Genomic DNA, 22215 nt, shown 5'->3' with positions numbered 1-22215 from the left:
ATTCACTGTCACTCAGGAAAAAAATACTCTAGAGGCTTGACTGTATTTTGTTGAGTTTTACCTGACCTGGTGTTTTCTGCTCCGCCTCCCTGGTGAGGCCTGTGGTGCTCGAGGCCACCGCCCACCCCATGCACCGCCACCTCACCATCTCTTCTTCGTCTTCCTTGGCAGGTGGGCCCTCATCTCTAGTCTCCAGTGGAAAGAAATCACACTCCAGGAAGATGATCTTCAGCACACATTACGTCTTAAACGTGAAAACAGGCGAGATAGATAGAAAGATCTTGTAATGTCCACGTGTGAGCTACAGGGACACGGGGACACGTGCAGACAGCCCCCTGAGGTGGCCCCTGCTTTGGGGCTCCCCACCCGCTCCCTCCAGCTCCCCGAGGCTGATGGACAGGCACGGATCCTCCTTCAGTTCTGAGAATGAAGAAGTCCACGTTCCACCCACCCCGTGGCGAACACCGCCTCGCCCCTCCCAAGCGTCGCTTCCCTCATATCTTGTTCTGTGGTCAGGGAGCAAAGAAGGAAGGAATCTGAGGACATGTCCACTCTTCACTTACCAAACACAGAAACTGACAGCTCTCTCCCCTGAGTCCCGCCGGCCCCGCTCCCGTCACATGAAGAACAGAACAAGAAGCAACAACTAGTCTCCTTCGGGCTTCCTTCTCAAATGAGCTAAAGAAATTATTCCGACACTTGTTCAAACGGTAAGGAAGACCTTGTTCAAGACTATGGGAGTGAGGCTCCGCTCCGAACGCAGCAAAGATGGCTGAATATAGCAAAGATGGTGCAGGCTTACAGCCCACGCGCAGAGGGAGAGGTCGGTGGGTGGATGCAAAGCCACCAAGGAGACATCCAGGGTCGGGGTGCTGGCTACGCTGACTCAGCAGGTTCCTGCTGAAGCAGTGAGGGCCATCAGACCCCGGGCAGGGGTGAGGACCTTGCCCAGGCATCTGGAGTAGGGAATCTGGCTAAGCTGACTCGGCAGGATTCTGTGCTGAGATGGTCTTCCAAAGGCCGAGGACAAGGAGCCTGTCTGAAGCCTGGTCAAGGGGAGGCTCTTTGTGAACCACCAGAGTTAAACTGGGGCAACTTGTGTGTGTGTTTGCACACCTGCACATAGCGTGTGTGTGCACAGACGTGTGTTTAATTATGGAAATGGAAGATGCAGAAGCAAGAGTATTTTTAGTTGAGACAAGTTGCTCCCTCAGGCCCAGTTAACTCCAGGCTGCGTGGGGATCTTCCCCCGCCCACATCTAGAGATGTGAACCAGCAGGGGTTTGCTCCATCACTTATCTGGAATAAAGATTAAAATTAAGATTAGTGGTCATCTGCTCTCAGGAACAAGCCAGCCAGGGAAATTTACAGGAAATGAGACAAGAGTCTGGGGGAGTGGCCCACACGCACTGTTGTGCATCCCGCCCACACTTAGCCCTAGGGGACAACTCAGCCCTCAGTCCTCAGACACTTATTGAACACCTGCTCTGAGCCCAGCCCTGAGAAGGTGCTGAGGATCCAGTCCCCACTCCTGAGGGGCCTGTGGTCCAGGAGGGGAGGCGGAGGGTCCCCACTCCTGAGGGGCCTGTGGCTAGGAGGGGAGGAGGAGGGTCCCCACTCCTGAGGGGCCTGTGGCTAGGAGGGGAGGAGGAGGGTCCCCACTCCTGAGGGGCCTGTGGCTAGGAGGGAAGGAGGAGGGTCCCCACTCCTGAGGGGGCTGTGGTCCAGGAGGGGAGGAGGATCCCCACTCCTGAGGGGGCTGTGGCTAGGAGGGGAGGAGGAGGGTCCCCACTCCTGAGGGGCCTGTGGCTAGGAGGGGAGGAGGAGGGTCCCCACTCCTGAGGGGGCTGTGGTCCAGGATGGGAGGAGGAGGGTCCCCACTCCTGAGGGGGCTGTGGCTAGGAGGGGAGGCTGAGGGTCCCCACTCCTGAGGGGGCTGTGGCTAGGAGGAGAGGCTGAGGGTCCCCACTCCTGAGGGGCCTGTGGCTAGGAGGGGAGGAGGAGGGTCCCCACTCCTGAGGGGCCTGTGGCTAGGAGGGGAGGAGGAGGGTCCCCACTCCTGAGGGGGCTGTGGTCCAGGATGGGAGGAGGAGGGTCCCCACTCCTGAGGGGGCTGTGGCTAGGAGGGGAGGCTGAGGGTCCCCACTCCTGAGGGGGCTGTGGCTAGGAGGGGAGGCTGAGGGTCCCCACTCCTGAGGGGCCTGTGGCTAGGAGGGGAGGAGGAGGGTCCCCACTCCTGAGGGGGCTGTGGCTAGGAGGGGAGGAGGAGGGTCCCCACTCCTGAGGGGGCTGTGGCTAGGAGGGGAGGAGGAGGGTCCCCACTCCTGAGGGGGCTGTGGCTAGGAGGGGAGGAGGAGGGTCCCCACTCCTGAGGGGGCTGTGGGCTAGGAGGGGAGGTGGAGATGCAAACACTCCAAGGCACCTAGGGAGCCAGGCGCAGCGTGGGAGGAGGAAGCAGGAACAGGGAGGAGGAGAGGTCAGGGAATCCTCCCTCCCCCCCTCCCCCCCCCCCGCCCGCCCCCCACTTCCTCCTCCCTCCTCCCTGACCCTAGGAGGATTGTTCGGTTTAATCCCAGTCTTTTCACAGTGCCTAGCAGACTGCTTGGCTCACAGGTGCTCAGAAAGAAGACGTCTTTGAATGAACAAACGCCGTTCTTCCTCTCAGAATGTGGAAGGAAGGCCTCACTTTGGGGGCTATGAGCTTTCGGCTGGCGTGACAAGGCTGCATCCTCTTTGCTGCTGCTCTGTAGTGTTTTAGGTCACCAAGCGGGTCCCCAAGACACTGATGAGCCTGTCCAACCCCACTATGAGGAAAGGTACTAGGTCTGCAGGGGAGGAAGAGTCCCTCTTCCCTCCCAGACCCTCCAGCTGGGGCTGACAAGAGACAGAGCAGGAAGAGAACTGACGTTATTCCTGTGGGCAGCACAGGGATGTGGGGAAACTCCCCGTCAAGTGGCTCAAAGGGGCCCCTGGTAGCAGGTGGTGGGTGAGCCTGTCTCACAGGGCACCGCCCGCGTGTGGCCCAGCGCGGCCACAAAGAGGCTCTGGCTGGCACAGGTGCACCTGAAAGGAGACGTTTATCGTTCCCAGTGAAAGCACGGAGACACTGCCGCCTTTCCCTTATCTTTCCGAATTTCTTTGTCCTTTTCAAATGCAGGTAAGTCTTTTTAAAGCATTGCAAAGTAAGCCTCCAGCCAGTCTTACGACTCAGGAATGTTTCCTAAGGGCCTGGGCGTGCATCTCTTTGAAACATTGTCTTTGGGGTAGAGAAGCCCCAACCCCAGGGCCCTGCGAGGAGGTGGGCCGACTTGTCACCTGACTCCCCATGGCGAAGCCCACCTAAGATGACAGGTTGTTTCCACTTGGCTGTGTCAGAGAGATTTCTTTCTGTCTTGGCAATCCCTTTAGCGGGTGGGGTTCCTGGGGTGGGCATCCCATTCTGGCTTGATGCTTATTGGATAACAACGTTGTTTTCTCTCTCTTCTACCTCTGTGGAGCGGTTCTCTGGGGTGGGGGAAGATGGCAATTACGTGTCCCCACACGGGCGGAGAGCAGCCCCCAGCGCACCTGCCCCAGAGCGCCTGCAGGTGGGTGCAGACTCCCGGGCTGCAGCAGGAGCTCCTCTTCCTCGGCACCTAGAGCATCCCCCACCCCTGGGGTTTCCGGAAAAGACCAAGCTCGGCAGGAGCCCAGGCCAATTACCATCAATCAGAATTTCTGGGGTAGGCCTGGGAAACCCACATGCTGTTTTTCAAACATCCCCGGCACAGCTGGGGTTGGCAGCTCCAAGACCCAACAAACCCACGTCGTCGCCGGAACTGGAGCCTCAAGCAAGCCATCAAGGGGTGGAAAAAGGCCGAGTTCCCCATGAAGAGACACCCCATCTCCGCCTGCTCCGGGCCGCATGGGCTAGCTCCTTGTCCTTTCTAAACTGAGTCTCTAGCCTTTCCTTTCACTTTGGGAACAATAGGTTGCCATCAATTTCATTTCACCTGTTTGCTCACAATGAAAAAACCCAAAACAGCCACGCTAGGGAAGGGCGGGGGAGGGGAAAGGTGTCCGACCACTCAGGGTCCCTGGCTGGGTCTGAAAATTAAGCTCAAAGACAGATTAACAGGAGAAAAGCACGCAAATTTATTTAACATGAGTTTTACATGACACGGGAGCCTTCATAAGGAACAGTTAAACCTGTGTGTTTTCATGCCAGGTTGGCTGCCGCATGGATGGCCGTGGAGGAACCTGATGGGACAAGGTGTGACGTCAGTGAAGGGAACGGGAAACAGCAGGACTGTGGGTTCAGACTCTTCTCAGCCTCACTCCTTCCCGGGTGTAGGGAGGGCCCCTCTTACACGAGTGACTTAGGACCTGCTTCAGGGGGAGGGGGAGATCAGAGAACCCTTCCAGCACCTGCCATTTCTCAAAGTCCTTTGGCTTAAAATATTCAAGATGCCAAGATGTCCTGAACCGCATCAGAAAGAATAACTAAGCTTTATCCTGAAAAATCTAACCATGAGTTAGATGTTTTTCTAACCTCTCAAAGCTTAGAAAATCCAACTTGAACTTCTTAAGACAGTGACCCCAATAAAGAAAACATTATTCTGACACTTGTTAAAACAATAAGGAACACTTTACTCAGGACTGTGGCGATAGGTGTCCAGAGGATGGGGTGAGAGGTGGGGCCCAACCCCAAATGTAGCAAAGATGGGCAGAGTTTATACATGACAAGAGATTTTCACATATTGGGGTATGTGGGGTAGCTATTCCAGCCTGAACTACAGCCTGACCCATTGCCTATCAAACGTACATTGTACATCTGCTTTAACCATTAAAGTAAATGATGAGGATTATTTTGGGCTGGTTACTTTTAAAAACTGCAGATGGGAAGGAGGCTCTGAGGAATAGAATTTGCTTGCCCTTTGACGAGAGACATTTGCGTTTGTGAAGGAAGTCTCCATCTGTGGGGGTGTCTCCTTCTCTGCCCCAGGAGGAAAAGGGGATGGCCTTATCTCTAGAAACTCTTAATGGGGACGGCAAGGACTTAAGTTTTATTTATTGTGCTTGTCTGGTAACCTCATGTAGCTGACTCCCACCCCCCCCACCCCCCCCACCCCCCCCCCCGCTGCAACATCCTCCTTTGTCTTTAGCTGAAGATAATATTTAAGGTGGTGGCTTCATCCATTTACTTACTCTGATCTGATTCATATCTAAAAGTTATAGGACCACCCAATAACCAGACCCTACCTGCACTGATACCATTTAATGACTTTTTTTTTTAACATATTCTCTCTTTTTGTCTTATAAAGAGATAATTCACATATCTATGCCTTAAATTTAGCCCTACCCTCAACCCAGGCAGCAGCTTTTTACTGCCCATGGGTCCTGTCCCCATGCTATTCCATGCTATTCTCTAAATAAAAGAGCACTGCTGCCAGACCTTGAGAGTCCAAGAAATCTTTCTTTCGACTCCTCAGCTCACCGACCCCGCATCACGTGGGTGGAAAACCAGAAAGAGGAGACACAGAGGTGGGGGAGGGGAGATTCCTGCTGAAGGCAGGCTGGGAGGGTTGGACATCCAGGGTCAGGGATGAGGAATTTGATCAGACGTGCAGGGTGAGCAGACGTTGAAGGAGTTCAGGACAGGCCACCCCAAAATATGCCACTTTGGCATGTTGATTACCCTAAGCTGAAGTCACTTGAAAAACAGCAGCTGCAGGGGGAAGCTTTCTCTGAACCCCCTCATCCACCTGAAGACAGACCCTCCAAAAGGAACTGGGTGGTCATCTCACCCACCGGGAGGGGACTAGAAGTGGACACCACGCCCAGATGAATTTTGTCCCAAACTCTCACACCTGCATCTGCTCCTCTAAGGGCCCAGTCATCTTCCCCAAGAATCATTGCCTCTCTCCTCGGAGGCCACACCCTGTCCCCCTTCCCCAGTGAGATGGGCTCTAAGGTGCGTTTTTGGGTATTCACTTTTTTCCCTGTGATACCTCCATGCACACAGTATTAAATTTTAATAAGTTTGTACACCGTTTCTCCTGCCAATCTGCCTGTTGGTGTATTTCATAGAGCAGTCAGTCTTTCCTCCCCTGCACTGTCATGGGTGGGGAATTCTCTCTAAACTCACTCAGCAGGATTTGGGCTGCAGCTGGACAGGTCCAGCTGAAAAGAGGCCTCCAGTTTGGTCTCGTCTCCATCGCTGCCGCTTCTCATCCCTCACTCCACGCTCCAGCCACAGCCGGCTGCACCCGCGCGCATACACTCCATGCATTCACCATGCCATTTTCTATGCTTGAAATGTTTGTCCATCTTTTGGTCTGTAACCCACATTCAAAAGTTAAATAAGCTCAGGGACCGGCCCCGTGGCCGAGTGGTTAAGTTCGTGTGCTCCGCCTTGGCAGGCCAGGGTTTTGCCAGTTCAGATCCTGGGCGCAGACATAGCATCGCTTGTCAGGCCACGCTGAGGGGCATCCCACATCCCACAACTAGAAGGACCCACAACTAGAATATACAACTATGTACCGGGGGGGAGGGGTTGGGAAGAAAAAGAAAATAATAATAAGAAGAAGATTGGCAACAATTGTTAGCTCAGCTGCCAATCTTTAAAAAAAAACGTTAAATAAGCTCAGAGAAATTCTTTGAAAAATACAATTAGCAAATATGACACAAGAACATCTAAAAGCCCCAAATCTATAAAGAACTTTAGTTCATAATCAAAAATCTTCCCTCTATGGAAAGGCCCAGGCCTAGAAGGCTTTCCTGGTGAATTCTATCAAACATTTAAGGAGGAGATATTATCAATACTATACAAACCCTTTCCGAAAACGAGGAGGAGGGAACACTTCACCACCAGTTTCATGAGATCTCTGTGGCCCCCACACCAAAACTTGAGTAAGACGTTGCAAGTAAAGAAAATTACAGATAGAAGCAAAATTCCTTAACAGAATATTAGCAAATCTATTCGAGTGATATGTAAAGATGTGGGGCATATCATGGTCAACTGGGGCTTATCCTAGAAGGATGATTTGACGCGCGAAGATCCGTTAATGTTATTCTCTACATCACCCTGAAAAAAGAAGAAATCCAAGTGATTATTTAATTAATGTAGGAAAAAAAATTGATAGAATTCAACACGCATTCATGATGAAAATCTCGAGACGAGGAACAGAGGGGAACATTCTCAATTTGATGAAGAGCATCTGCAAAAAATCTAGAATTAATGTACCAAAAAGAACCCAACTCAGACAATACTTGCAATCGGGGCTCAGAGCCTCCATCGACTCCCATAGCCCCATGTGTCTATCCCCAACCAGCATTCATTGCTGTGCAGTGACGATACATGTTTCTGTGTACCAGCCATGGTTCTAGTTTCTGTCCACTTGAGCTTTAACATCTGCCCGTATGCCAGACACTGTAAGTGAACATAAGTGAGCCTATCTTGTTACACTAAATGACCCTTTCTAGTTAAGATCCTTCCAGCATGTGATCATTGTAAATTGCTATGCGCTTTCATAATTTTCTGGCCCTGATGCTGTGCACACACCCCTGCCAAGGTACCCTGACAGCTTTGTTCTTAACAACCTTCAATTTTCTCAAAGGACAAGAAGGTCTCCAGGAAGGAGGAACACCTGTAGGATGTTCATCATCACTGACAGAAGGAAAGAACAACGAGGGACCCTGGAGTCCGTCACGCCCGAAGGCCGACATCTCCACACGCCTCCTTGCTGCCCAGTTTCCCTGTAGAACTATGTCGAGGTCTGTAATTATGTAAGACGGCTTTTGAGACGTTAGTCCGCCATCTCCTGACTGTGCTGGCTGATGGAGTAAAAGCTTCCTTTCTCCATCTCTCACTCGAGGTTGATTGCCTCAGATGGCAGCCAGCAGAGCGAGCCCCTTGCTTGGTAGCAACACGGTACCTGGGTCACCCGGCCTTGGCCTCCTGCCCCACTCAGGAGTCCTCCTCCCGTGAATGTGCTTCTCATTGCAAACTGACCCCTCCAGAGCCCCCCGCCCCGACTCCTTCTATCGGCTCTCACACTCTAGGCTGCCGGTCCTCTGTCCGCATCCCCCCAGCGCTGGGTGACAGACAACCAGGGACAGCCGGTCTGCCCCACAGCCCACTGAAACTGCTCAAACTAACCAGTCCTGGGCTTACTCACCCCGCCTTGTCCATTTCTCCTCTCAGAAACCATGGTAAATGTTGTTGCCCACAGTTCCCCCTCCCTCTGCCTCCTGACCCACCGGGGTGCTGCCCCATGCGGCCCCCGTGGCGTGGCGTGTCCCCTCCTCTTGAGAATTGTGAAAAAACTTTCTTTTCAATGGCAGTCGTCTCCTGATCTATGGGCCTTCCTATACTCCAAATTCTCTATTAATCCTCTATATTTTTATACATGATGTAACTGTTTCTACGACTAGATGGTAAACTACTCAGGAGAAGAGGAGTTTGTATAGTGTCAACACCCAGCATGGTGCCTGACCCCAGAGGAGTTACTCACACATGGTTAAACTGAACACAAAGATATACATTTTTTGGAAATAACATAATCGCAAAAGGGAAAAAAGAGAATTAAGTAAATTTAGACTAGAATTGGTTGATTAGGAGGCAAAAACAAAACCCAGGGGAACTCACCACCAAGGCTTTCCTTGGGTCTCGAGGTCCCTCCCAGTCGGCCTTCTTTCCACCTTGCAGAGTCTTGTGACATCTTCATCCAACAGCTTCGCATGTAATATCCAGAGGCCTGGATTGTATTTAGCAGGAGGAATGGGGAAACTACCACAACTCGCCCGTTTTGAAGTAGATAATTCAGATAGCTGCATTACTGTTAAACAGACATCCCACGTTCATGGATCAGAAGACTCGACATAGTAAAAAGGGCCATTTTCCCCAAATCGATACACAGGTTTAAGGCAATTCCTATCAAAACTCCAGCAAGATAATTTGTACATATAGACAGGCTCACTCTAAAATTTATGTGGAAAGGCAAAGGAGCTGGAATGGCTGAAGCAATTTTGGAAAAGAATAACATAGGAAAATCAGTTTACTCGCCTCCGAGACTCATCATGTAGCTACAGCAATCAAGAACGTGTGGGATTGGCAGAGGGACAGACACACAGACCTACAGAGCATCACAGAGAACCCAAAACATTCACACAAATCTGCCCAACGGACTTTTCACAAAAGTACAAAGCAGTTCAATGGAGCGCAGAAAACCTCTTCAACGGATGGTGCTGGAGCACGTGCACGCCCATGAGCAAAAGGATGAATCTGAACCCAAGTGTCACACCTTACACAAACATGCACTCCAAATGGACCACAGACCTAATAGAAAGCGCAAAACTATAAAACTTTCAGTAAAAGATCATAAGAGAAAATCTGTGGGATCTAGGACAAGGCAAGAGTTCTTAGAATTAACACAAAAGCACAATCCATTTCAGAAAAAGCTGATTAATTGGTGTGTGTGTTTCATAGGGCTGCCACAACAAGTTACCACAATCTGTGTGGCTTAAAACCAAAGAAACGTATTCTCTCAGAGTCCTGGAGTCTAGAAATCTAAAATCAAGGGGTTTGTAGGGCCTGGTTCTTCTGACGGCTCCAGGAAACAGTGCTTCCTTGTTTCTTCCAGTTTCCCGTGATTGCCGTCAATCCTTGGCTGGAAGACCCACCACTCCATTCTGGGCCTCTTTCTTCACTTGCTGGCCTCCCCTGTATGTGTCTCCCACCTCTGTGTCTCTCGCCTTATTAGGACACCAGTCCTTGGATTTAGGGTCCACCCTAACCTCTTATGACCCCATCTTAACTTGATGACATCTGCAAAGACTGTGTTTCCAAGTAAGATCATCGCTTTCTCAAGCAGCAGGACTTCAATGTGCCTCTTGTGGGGATGCAATTCAATTCGTGCAATTAGACCTCATCGAAATGAAAAATTCTTGTTTTGTTAAAGACTCTGTTAAGAGGATTAAAAGACAAGCCACAGAGTGGGAGAAAATATTTGCAAACCACATATTCAACAAAAGGCTAATAACTAGAATATAAAAAGAACTCTCAAAACAACAATAAATAAACAATCTACCTCGAAAGCAGATAAAGTCATCAAGGGACATTTCACCAAAGAGGATGTGCAGATGAACAGAAGATGCTGTAATGATTCAGTTTGTGGGTCAGCTTGGCGAGGCCACGTTACAGGCGGAATTCTGTTCACCCCAAATTGACACGGTGAAGTCTTGCTCCCTGGTACCTTAGAATGTGACTGCACTTGGAGATAAGGCCTTTACAGAGGCAGCTAGGGTAAAGTGAGACCGTTAGGGTGAGTCCTAGTCCACCCCGACCGGTGACCTTATAAGAGGAGGAAACTTGCACACACACAGACACTAGAGGCGCGTGCACACGGAAGAACCCCATGTGAGGACACAGGGAGAAGGCGGCCACCTGCCAGCCAAGAAGAGAGGCCTCAGAAGAAACCAAACTGTCTAACACCTTGATCTTGGACATCTAACCCCCAAAACCATGAGGAAATAAGTTTCTGTTGCTTAAACCACCAGCTCTGTGGCATTTGTTATCACAGCCCTAGCAAACGAATACACCATCATACCCAGCTATTTGGTCAAATACCAGTCCAGACGTTGCTGTGAAGGTGTCTCTTACATGGGACTAATATTTAAATCGGTAGACTTTGAGTAAGTCAGATTATCCTCCATAATATTGGTGGGCCTCATCCAATCAGTTGAAGGTCTTAAGATAAACAGACTGAGGTCCCCCAAGGAGGAGGGAATTCTGTCCCCAGGCAGCCTTTGGACTCAACTTGCAACACTGACTCTTGTCTGGGTCACCAGCTTGCCCTGCAGAGTTCGGATCTGCCAGCCCCACGATCGCAGGAGCCAATTCCTTAAATTACAGATCTCTTTATACATACATACACATCTTATTGGTTCTGTTTCTGTGGAGAACACTGATTAATACATGTCTTCAACATCATTAACCATTAGGAAAATGCAGATTAAAGCCACAGTGAGACATCACTACATACCTGTCGGAATGGCTATAATAAAAGTAGCAGGGGGTCGGCCCAGTGGCACAGCAGTTAAGTGCTCATGTTCTACTTTGGAGGCCCGGGGTTTGCCGGTTCGGATCCCGGGTGCGGACATAGCACTGCTCATCAAGCCATGCTGTGGTAGGTGTCCCACATATAAAGTAGAGGAAGATGGGCAAGGATGTTAGCTTAGGGCCAGTCTTCCTCAGCAAAAAGAGGAGGATTGGCGGCAGATGTTAGCTCAGGGCTGATCTTCTTCTTCAAAAAAAAATAGCAACAATGTCTAATGCTGGTGAGAACGTTGAGGAACAGGATCACTCATACACTGCTGGTGGGATGCAAAGTGAGAAGGCCACTCTGGAAAACTTTCTGGCAGTTTCTTAAAAAATTAAACGTGCAGCTATTATACAGCCCAACATTTGCACTCTTGGGCATTTATCCCAGAGAAATGAAAACTTATGTCACTCAGAAACCTGTGCATGAATGTTTATAGCAATTTTTCTCTGACAAAAACTGGAAACAACGCAGATGTCCTTCACTAGGCAATGGTTAAACAGAACTGTGGGCCATCCATACCTTGGAATACTACTCAGCAATGAAAAGGAACCAAGTATTGACACACTCAGCAACCCAGATGAAACTCCAGGGAATTGGGCTGAGCAAAATAGGCATTCAATACCAAAATGTTATGTCCTGTACTATTGCATTCGTATAACATTCTTGAAATGACAAAATTGCAGAAATGGAGAACAGATTGGTGATTGCCTGAGGTTCAGAAGGGGCTGAGGGTGGGAGGGAAGCAGGTGTGGCTACAAGAAGGTATTCAGAGGGACCCTTGTGGGGATGGAAATGTTCTGAATCTTGACTCTACCAACGTCAATATCCTCATTTTGATATTATACTATGGTTTGTAAGATGTTACATTTGGGAGAAATGAGATCTTTCCGTATTATTTCTTACAACGGCATTTGAATCTAAAATTGTCTCAAACGGCCAAGTAGCCCATGAAAAAATACTCAACATCGTTAGCCATCAGGGGAAAGCACACCAAAACTGTGAGGCACCACCTCACACCCACTAGGACGGCCATGATGAAAGAGACAGAGAGCATAAAAAGCGTTGGGGCGGGGGATGAAATTGGCGTTCTCACACGCTGCTGGTGAGAAGCTAGAATGTTGAGTCACATTGGAAAAGTTTGGCAGTTCCTCAAAATGATAAACACAGTGTTACTATGTAACACAGCAACTTCACTCCTAGGCATCTACTCAGGGAAAATAAACATGTATGACCACACCAAAACTTGTACACAAATGTTTATAGCAGCATTTTTCATAATGGCCCCAAAACAGAACAACTCAAATGTTCATCAACTGATGAATGGATAAATAAAATGTGGTATATACATATAGCAGAATATTATTCTACTATAACAAGGGTTGAATACTGATCCATGCTACAACACAACAAGGATCAACCTTGAAAACAAGAAAAAGAAGCCAGTCACAGAAAACCACATGTGGTCTGATTCCCTTTACAGGAAATGTCCACATAGGTGAAAGACAGAAAGTAAATTAGCGGTTACCTAGGGCTGTGGAAGGAGAGAATGGAGAGCGATTGCTAAAGGGCGTGGGGTCTTTTAGGGTTATAAGTGTATTTTAAACTGATTGTGGTGATGGTTGCACAACTCTGTGAATAAAGTAAGACCATCTAATTGTACAATTTAAATGTGTAAATTGCATGCTATGTGAATTATATCTCAATAATTTTTTTTCCATGGGTGCTACACAGACCTGTAAGGATGTCCTGAAATGTCTCATGTTCCAAAGGCCAGCCCTCCTAACTTAAAAAGGCAGTGAAATCTCTTTAGAAAAGCGTTCAATCAGATTTATGTAAACCTTGACAAACAAGAAGGACGCGTCGTCTGCGCGGCGCTGGGTTTGTGTACGACGCACGTGCTCCAGGGACTTGCTCTGGGTTTTACGCGGTTTCCTGCCTCGAGGCTCACGTGACTGACCCGCGTGGCCTTGTCACTTGTCTCAATGCGCAGATGTTCTGGTGCCAAAGGATGCAACTACTGCCCATGTTTCATTCACGGAAATCATTTATAGGAAATGTCCAGGAGAGGGAAAGCTTTTTCTTTGTGTTGTTGTATTTCACTTTTTTCAGTCATTATTCACGTCTCATTAAGGATGATATCCTTGGCACCTAACAGTGCCTGAAAACTCAGGACGCACCCGCTTAATAGCTGCTAAGTGAATAAGGGTGGGAGGGCAGGGCAGTGTGGGAGACTGGAATTGGCTGCCCCAAGATATGTCTCTTTGGCATGAGGATTATTTGGGGCTGGTTACTTTTAAAAACTGCAGACAGGAAAGAAACTCTGAAAAGTAGAACGAACTTACCCTTTGTTAAGAGATAGTCATATTTGTAAAGGAAATCTCCATCTGTAAATGTGTCTCCCTCTCTGTACCAGGAAGAAGGGGGGATGACCTTCTCTCTAAAAACTCTTATCAACACAGAAGGCAAGGACTTAAATCTGCATAATAACCTTGTTTACTGTGCTCTTTTGATAACCTTCCATAACTGACTCGCCCCACCCCAACATCCTCTTTTGTCTTTACCTGAGGGTGGCATTTAAGGGAAGAGTTTCAGCCATTTTGGGTGGTTGCTCAGTTTGCCTGACCGTCTCCCATGTACACATGTTATAAAGCTTTGTTTAATTTTCTCCTGTTATTCTGTCTCATGTGAACTTAATTCACTCCCTGGCCAGAAGGACCCAAGATGGGTAGAGGAAATGTCTTCCTCTCCTACAGTGGAAAGCCTGGTGTTTGTAACTGTAAGTGGCAGACCCTGTTATTTCTACACCTTTGGCATAAAAGACTACCAAAAAAAAAAAAAAAAAGGCTGCATATTGTAGGCATCTCCGTGCCAGGGGGTCATGTTGTTTAATTTTAGTAGATTTTTTTTTTTTACTTTTTTTTGAGTCTTGTTAGTATTTTGGTGTTATTGCATGCTGGGATGGTTTCAGAGTAGGATTTGCCAGAATGGTGTTCACCCCATTAAAGAACTCTCTTACCACTGTTCCTTCGTCTGAGCACAATCTTGTTCTCCATCTCCAGATACACTGAACGCAAATATATAAATTACACAGAATAGTTTCCTAACAGCATTACTAAAAACATTTAAAATGCTTTGTGAACAAGCCTTTTACAGTTATCGTTATAAATTTGTGACGTAACGTTCCTCGCTATAGTGTGGAAACTTGGGGTACATTATTGAGTGTTTTATTAAACCTAGAAGCTCATTAGCTTTGAGGAGCTTTCTCTTGCATCTGGACGGCCACCATCTTACCTGGTCATTGTCACTAGTTCTGTGCCTCTGACTCTGAATTCACTGGGTGCAAGGTGTAAATTTATCAGAATAAACCCCCATTGGGCACAATGTAGATGCTCAACGAATACATAAAAACCCCACCCTAATGGTGTAACTGTGGTCCAAAGAATTGGATCACCTGAAATGTGGGGGTCCCATTTCTGAATGAGCGGGATAGTACCAGAAGGATTACTGCATTTAGGAAATGGACGAATTAACAATTAAAATGGACATATGGTGACCTGCGAGCATGTATGCACTCTTCCTGTGTTGACATTATTTTGCACTTAGTAAGATGCTCTGAAAGATGAGAGCTGCAGCTGCTTACGTACACAACAGCACCCCCACTGCTGGAACACGCTCAAGGGAAATTTCTCTCTTACCGCATCTCTTTGTTCACTTGACAGCCGGGTATGAGAAACCAGATAATTTTACATCGCCCAAAAATGAACTCCCTATTGGCTCAGTTAAAATGCCCTGTGAGTAACTGACACATTGTCATATGTTACCCTGGCCCGGTGTGAAGTGAGCTCTCTGGCTGCAGACACCGTCCGCCGTAACTGCAGTGACCGGAGTGACGTCCGAGGCTCAGCGTGGGGTTCACTCTAGATTAAAACAGCTTCCCAAGGGAGGGCAGCTTCATGTTAAAACCAAAATGAGACCAAGAAAGAGGGGGATCTTTGGCAAAATTGATTAAAACGAATATGTGATCAAGGATCCCTGTGGTATTGATAATTTCGCAGTAATTGTTCCAGACCCGGGGCAAGCTAAATTCAGCACTCTCATGTCCTGTATAGATGGGGTTGTTGTTTAACTCGAATTCCACTGCTTTTTGATGTGTTATTTCAACTAGAATGTGGATTTTATCACTCTTGAGTTTGTTTCCTGGGACAGCACACAACTTGTGCATGAAGCCGCAGGAGAGACGGCTAAAAGGAAGAATGTGACTCACAGGGCGGGTGGCTCTCCCGGGGCTGAGGTGGCCCAGGAGCCCCACACTGTTAAGTATGGAGGTCCTAGAGGACAGGCCATTCAGAGATCACGCAGGGAGTGACTCTCCTTCCAGTAAGAGTGGAGCAACGGGGGCAGAATTTACCTCCCACCCACCTAAGAAACAGACCAGATACAGGAAACAACAGCGCCAGCCATTGGATAATAGGCAGGCAGGGCAGTGGCCCCTGGATTGCTGCCTGGAGAGTTTGCTGGCCACAGAGCAGGGAGGGGTGCCTGGGGTACCCTGGTGGCAGTGGGCTCCCTGATTAAGGAGACAGGGCTCAGAGATGGGGGTGGCCAAGGAGGCTAGACTTCACGGGCAGAGAGCCCCAGAGGAGAGATCTCCACAGAGGACTGGAATCTGTCTGCATATTCTACTAAAACTTCTTAAAGCGAGTGATGGAGGAAAATCTCCCCAGGAACAGAGAGATGAGGATGGCAGTGGGAGGAGTGGCCAGTGGGGCTGGGGCCCTCTGCCTGGGTGCTTGCCCCTCCTCCACTCCTCCTCCTCGGCCAGCCTCACAGGCCAGCTCCTGTGGGGAGGGGAAGGGGACACTGCAGACTCCTTATTGCCAAGGTCCATTTTACTGAGGTGGCAGCGAAGAGGGATGTGGCCTTCTCCCCTCACTCTATGTGCCTTTCTCTCCAAACTGTCTTTCAAGAGGTTTGTGCCTAGAAGCAGGAGGGGAGGAAAGACTTTCCCTCTGCCCTCCTGGGTCCCACGGCTGGTCTATGAGATACTCTGACAACAGGCAGAGAAACAGAACAAAGTTGTGCAAATTTGATTTTTAATATTACGTGAATGAGGCATCACAGGGAAAACAAGTGAACACCCAAAAAGGGGGTGAGATCTGAGAGCTTCCGTCCCCTCTGGATGGGGAAGGGAGAGGCAGTGTGGCCTCTTAGGAGAGAGGACGTGGTTCCTAGGGAAGGTCACCCGGCCCTTAGAGGAGCAGATGGGAGGTATGATGTTGGGGACAAAGTCTGTCTGGGTGTGGTGGTGACTCTCCTCTCCTCTCCTGTGATAAGAGTCAATCTTCCCAGGTGGGTGAAACTCCCTCAGGGGACTGATGACAGTTGTGCTCTGTTTGGAACATTTGTCTCACAAATAGAAATGGCAAGCAATAGGATATATTGGAGTATATGAGGAAGCCATTTGGTGTAAACCTAATTTGGCCTGACTTCGTTTTTTCCAAAAGGGCCTGACTGTGGCCGTTGAGCACGCATTGCATATCTGCTGTAAACATTTACTAAGGCAAGAACAAATGGCCTTAAGATAAAGGTGCAACTTCCCCCCACATTGGCATTTCCTTAGGGAGAAGCATCTTTCCTTAGGCTAGGAACTGATTGCTGAGCTCACCTGTGACCACCCAGCTCACCTGTGACCACCCAGCTGGAGACAACAGACCTGCCACCCTGCTGTGTCCACCGAGACAGCAGACCTACCTGCTGCGTCTATCAATCGCTGTGCCGACAGAGCAGTCTCGCAACTATTGTAAAAGGGACATTTCAATCCTATGTGAAACATCCTCTCTGGGGGTACATAACCACTCTGTGCACCCCACTTCTTTGGTGCCCGTTCTTCCTTTGGGAAGAAAGGCCCCGGGCCACAGTCCTCACGTTTTAGCTCAGAATAAACTCATCCAAATTTTCATTTATAGATTGGTTATGGATTATTTTCGTCCACATGTCTATAGGCAGATAAGGAGAGTTCAGAGGAAGCCTCTCCCAGCGTTCACTTTTTTCAAGTGCCTTCTGATGAGGATTTTTAGGCTGCTTAATTTTAAAATGGTTTATGATGAGGATTTTTAGGCTGGTTACTTTTAAAACTGCAGATGAGAAGCAGGCTCCGAGGACTGGAATTTTGCTTGCCCTTTTGAGAGACATTTGCGTTTGTGAAGGAAGGGGGGATGACCTTGTAGGGACCTGAAATTGGCCACCCCAGGATATGTCTCTTTGGCATCGGGATTGTTTTGGGCTGATTGTTTTCGATAAACTGGGACAGGGAAGGAGGCTCTGGGGAATGGAACTTGCCCTTGTTGGGACACATTTACACTTGTAAGGTAAATCTCTATCTGTAAAGGTGCCTCCCTCTCTGCACCAAGAAGAAGAAGAGAGATGACCTTATCCCTAGAAACTCTTAATGGGGAAGGCAAGAACTTAAGTTGGTTGCTGTCTGGCAATCTCATGTAACTGATTTAGGGTGGTGGCTTCTGACCTTCACTTAATCCGATTTGATTCTTGTCTAAAAGTCATGGGATCACCCAATGACCAGATCCCACCTGCACTGATACCATTTTAACTTTTTTTTCATGTTCTTTCCTTTGTCTTGTAAAGAGATGAATCATATACCTATGCCTCAAATTTAGACCTAACCCTCAACTCGGGGCAGCAGCAGGAGCTCTGACTGCCCGTGTGTCTTGTCCCCACGCACCAGCTCTGCCTGCCCATGGGTCCTGTCCCCATGCCAGCGGGGGCAGCAGCAGTGGCTCTGCCTGCCCGTGGGTCCTGTCCCCATGCTACACTATTCTCTAAATAAAAGAGCACTACTGCCAAATCTTAAGAGTCTAAGAAATCTTTCTTTCGACTCCTCGGCTCACCGACCCCGCATCACCTTCTGCTCAAAATAATCAGTATACCAAAGAGGCATATTTTTGGGTGGCATGTTCTGAACTCCTTCAAAAGAAGTTAGAATTTGTGGGTGCAGAGTCAGACAGAGCCTCAGGAAATACAGAGTCCAAGTAATGTCACTTAAATAGCTTAGGGGCCAAAAAAGGCAAAATCCCAAATGCGAGGAGGTTAGCCGCTGTCTTAAAGGGGAGACCTCAGACTCAACAGACGGGAGAATTTGGTCACGCACGGCCTGAGTCATTGGAACGTGGGCTGGGAGACGCTTTGTCCCAGAAACGTGTCTCCCTTGTTTTGAGAAGGATCTCCTGGGTTTTCTGGAGCCCAGGAAATAACACTGCTCCGGAAGATGCCCTCACCCCCATCCCAGTGAGGAGGGGTCACAGGAGCGTGTCTTTGTTGTGTAAATGTCTTCCAATCCAGTGAGGTTTAAAAATAGGCGTAGACCTGATGACATAGTATTACTATTACTATTAATTAATAGTAAATATTATTACTTTGTGCATACTTGATATTTTCAGCATTTTTTAAAGTTCGAGAGATTTTGGGCCCAACAGTCTTGTGAGTTCAGTTTAAAACGTATAATTTAATAACCGATTAGATTTTTTTAAATTTTAAAATGAACTCTTTCTCTTTGTAAACATTATCAGACTGTGGGGACCTGGAAATGGCCACCCCAAGATATGTCTCTTTGGCATCAGGATTATTTGAGGCTGATTGCTTTTGATAAACTGGGACAGGCAAGGAGGCTCTGAGGAGTGGAACTTGCCCTTGTTAGGACACGTTTACATTTGTAAGGTAAATCTCTATCTGTAAAGATATCTCCCTCTCTGTACCAGGAAGAAGAAAGGAGATGACCTTCTCTCTAAAAACTCTTAATCAATACCAAAGACAGGGACTTAAAATCTGCATTTTATTGTGCTAGTCTGGTAACCTCCTGTAACTGACTTCCCTCCCCCTCCCAACGTTGGCATTCCTTAAGGATTAAGCATCTTTCCTTAGGCTAGGAACCAATTGCTGCTGCGCTCACCTGTGACCACCCAGCTCCAGACATAGACTTGCCTCCTGCTACGCCCACCGAGATAGCAGACCACTACCTGCTGTGTCCATCAAGCACTGTGCCGACAGGGCAATCTTGTGACTATTGTGGGAGGGACGTTTCAACCACATGTGAAACACCCCGTTTGGGGGCTATATAACCACTGTCTGCACCCCACTTCTTCGGTGCCCTTTCTTCCTTCGGGAAGAAAGGCCCCGGGCCATGGTTCCTCATAAAGCTTTGTTTAATTTTCTCTTACTATTCTGTCTCATGTGAATTTAATTCGTTCTCCAGCCAGACGAACCCCCATTTGGGGAGAGGAAATGTCCTCTTCCCCTACAAGACCATTTAAAAGAACTGAAAATTTACAAATGTGTGAAGGTTGGCTGACGACATGGGAAAATTCTGTTCACTAATCAAATAACTCAAGCTCTTACAAAGGAAATCAAACACGTAAAATGTTTAAGGGAACTTAAGTTGTATAAAAGCCCCTCCTTAAAACTGATTTAAAGATTTGTTACATATATAAATAGAAAAATAAGAATTATAAGTTTCACTTAAATAAAGATGAGGCTTTTACATTTTCAGAATTCATTGACTTTAAACTTATAACTTTGATAAAGCAAATATTGACTTAAAAAATAAAGTTTGCCCCACAAAGCAGCTTGAGTGTTTTCGACGCAAAATAACCGGTAACCATTCTGTAGATAAGAGAGACAAGCTGAGCTTTCCTTCAGCCAGAGGGAGGTTCCACAAGGGAGGAAAGCTTTCTGGACAAGCATGGGTTTCAGCACAGTCTGAGACCTCTTGGAACAAAGACCACACATTAAACACACCCAGGATACATATTCCTCAGTTTCACAGAGGTGTTCAGTTACAAATTAGCAGGTCAACATGACCCTGATGTCCGGGAGGGAGTAATCCGGCATTACCAACAGAGCGTAGGAGGGGCAGTCTGCATTCTTCCCTGAAGACAGGCACTCCCCACGTTAACGGTCGAGCAGGCGCACAAAAGTGTGTTTGATACGTCAGGCTGCTTTAGTTCAAGTCCCCTCAGCTGTGCACCGGAATAGTTACCCCATGAAGCTTGATGTGCGAAAGTCTGTTGTCAGTGTGTACAAAGAGCTGCTCTCAAGGATATCCCAAACTGTGCTTTGAAAAGAGCAAACTTTTCTATCAAAATGAGTACTCTGTAGGTCAACAGGAGCTGTCCTGAGCGGTGAGGCCGGCGGGGGCGGGGGGGGGGGCTCCTTTTATATATTTCTGGCATGGTTTGCATCTTTTTCAGCAAGTATGCGTCACCATGCTAATAAGAAAGTGTTTTAACAAAACCAAATCCTTCGTCTCCTTTTTTCTGAGGATGACCTACCGCTCAGGAGTCCAGCTGTTCCTCCTCAGTCGTGGGGTGGCGTCCCGGGCAGCTTTCCCCAGAGGAGCCCGCTGCTTGCCCGGAGCGCAGGGGGTGACTAGGGCGATTACGGAAAGATTGGCCTTTTACTGCTCCAAGAGCTCGGAGGAGCCGGTGCACACTTGTCCTTGAGAAGCAGAATTCCTCTCTCCCGGAAGTCCTGAAAACTCTTTCTCTCATGCTCCACCTGCCCCTGGCCCCACCTCCTTGGCAGTCGCTGCAGGCACCCCAGCTGGGCTCCTTCTACTGAATTTCATTGATATCCAAGGCAGAAGAAAAAGAGCTAAGCTTTGCCAGCTTCTCGTGTGTGGATTAGCAGCAGTGTATATGGACGCACACGGGAAGCGCATGCACACGTGGGGGGGCAGGCTCAAAAGGGTTCTAACTGCCAGATCAAACATGTCTGGAATTCATCTGTTCAGAACATTCCAACTCTCCTGCCTCCAAAGAGGGTTGATCAGAAGACTGAAGATAACAAAATTCTTGGCTTTCCATTTACAAAGCCGGCTTCTGATGTCTCAAGGCAGGGATTTTAGTTTGAGACCAAAAGTTGTGAAGTCTACAAAGTGGGTTTGAGACTCCCATGGCGAATCCCTGGGACCACACAGATTTGGGGCTGGAGGCCACAGGAAGGACAGCTGAGACTAGCTCGCCTCCTCCCAGGCGGGCGAAGACCTGGAGATGCTCTGAGAGGCAGAGGGCCTTCCGGTCAGCACTTGGGACAGGTCATTCCTGGTCCTCGGCTGCCAGTGCCTGGACCTGGCATCTTAGCCGAGTTCTCCATTGGTGTAGGTCCCATCTTGACCTCAAGCTGAGCCTCACCTTTCCCTCGGGAATGCTGATGCAGGCAGCCTCTCTGAGTCATCCTCACACCCAGAGAGGGTGTGGTGAGGCCCAGCACCACCCTTGACTGAAGCTGGTGGATGACTCTGTCCTGAAGGCAAATTGTGAAAGTAATCACCCTCCAGGGTCATTGTCAGCAGGCATTGTGGCTTGTAGATTTAATCTCTTCCATTATAGGATGATTACTTCTAGTTTTCAAATTAAAGAAGTGAGCTTTCATGCCTGTGTGCCCTTAAGGCACGTCTGGCCAGCGGACGAGGGGGTGGGCTCTTCACCACTGCCCTCTAAGCAAGGTGTGCACCCCAGGATCAGGGAAAGCCACACACACACAGGGACAGACACTCACAAACACAGATACACATCGGAACCGGTGACCCTCTGCAAAGCTTGTCTTTCTTTCTACGGAAGTCTTCTGGGGACGGCAGACTAATATTTAAATGTGATAGAAAATGTAAGTAGAAGACTTTGACTATGGCACAATGTAAGCCACATTAGAAATAGGGGAAAATGTTTAAAGACAAAGTCAAAATTAATCTTTTCCAGTGCTTAAAGTTATAGTCTATACTTTTAAGGTTTAAAAAAAAAAACAAAAATGTTTCTGAAAATAACAGAAAAAAAATTCGTTATCCCAGTATAGGGAAGACGTTTCTAAACATGGTAAGGAATGAAGAAGCAACAAAGGAAAAGAGTGACAAATTTGTTTACATAAAATTCTTAAACCTTTACAGCAAAAAAATACCACAAACAAAATAAAAAGCCTAATGAGGAATTGAGTAAAAATTTTGCTATATGTATGACAAAAAAACTAATATTCTTCAACATGTCAACCTACAAAAACAGAAACCGGTTGGAGAGGCAGAGCGTTGACTGGGGGTCGAAGGGTTACAGCTGGGGGAGCACAGATTCAG

General features: G+C 48.1%; 1 long non-coding RNA gene across 3 annotated transcripts in view; it reads right to left on the bottom strand.

Moving 5' to 3' along the window:
• The window catches only part of LOC123280177 (uncharacterized), a 32456-nt gene extending 11649 nt beyond the window's left edge, over nt 1–20807 (bottom strand). The window contains exons 1-2 of one of the 3 annotated variants that reach the window (XR_006518846.2): nt 564–20807; nt 62–244 (exon numbers count right to left, since the gene is read on the bottom strand). This is a non-coding gene — a long non-coding RNA (uncharacterized lncRNA). Of the gene's footprint in view, nt 1–61 lie in introns of all 3 variants that reach the window. The other 2 variants (XR_006518845.2, XR_011497371.1) reach the window with 2 other exon arrangements.
• Nucleotides 20808–22215: the final 1408 nt, after the last annotated feature.

The sequence above is a fragment of the Equus asinus genome, chromosome 23, assembly GCF_041296235.1.
Source record: "Equus asinus isolate D_3611 breed Donkey chromosome 23, EquAss-T2T_v2, whole genome shotgun sequence".
In the NCBI taxonomy this organism is placed as follows: domain Eukaryota; kingdom Metazoa; phylum Chordata; class Mammalia; order Perissodactyla; family Equidae; genus Equus; species Equus asinus.
The sequence above is the reverse complement of the archived record's forward strand: the minus strand, read 5'-3'. Positions and strand labels throughout refer to the sequence as shown.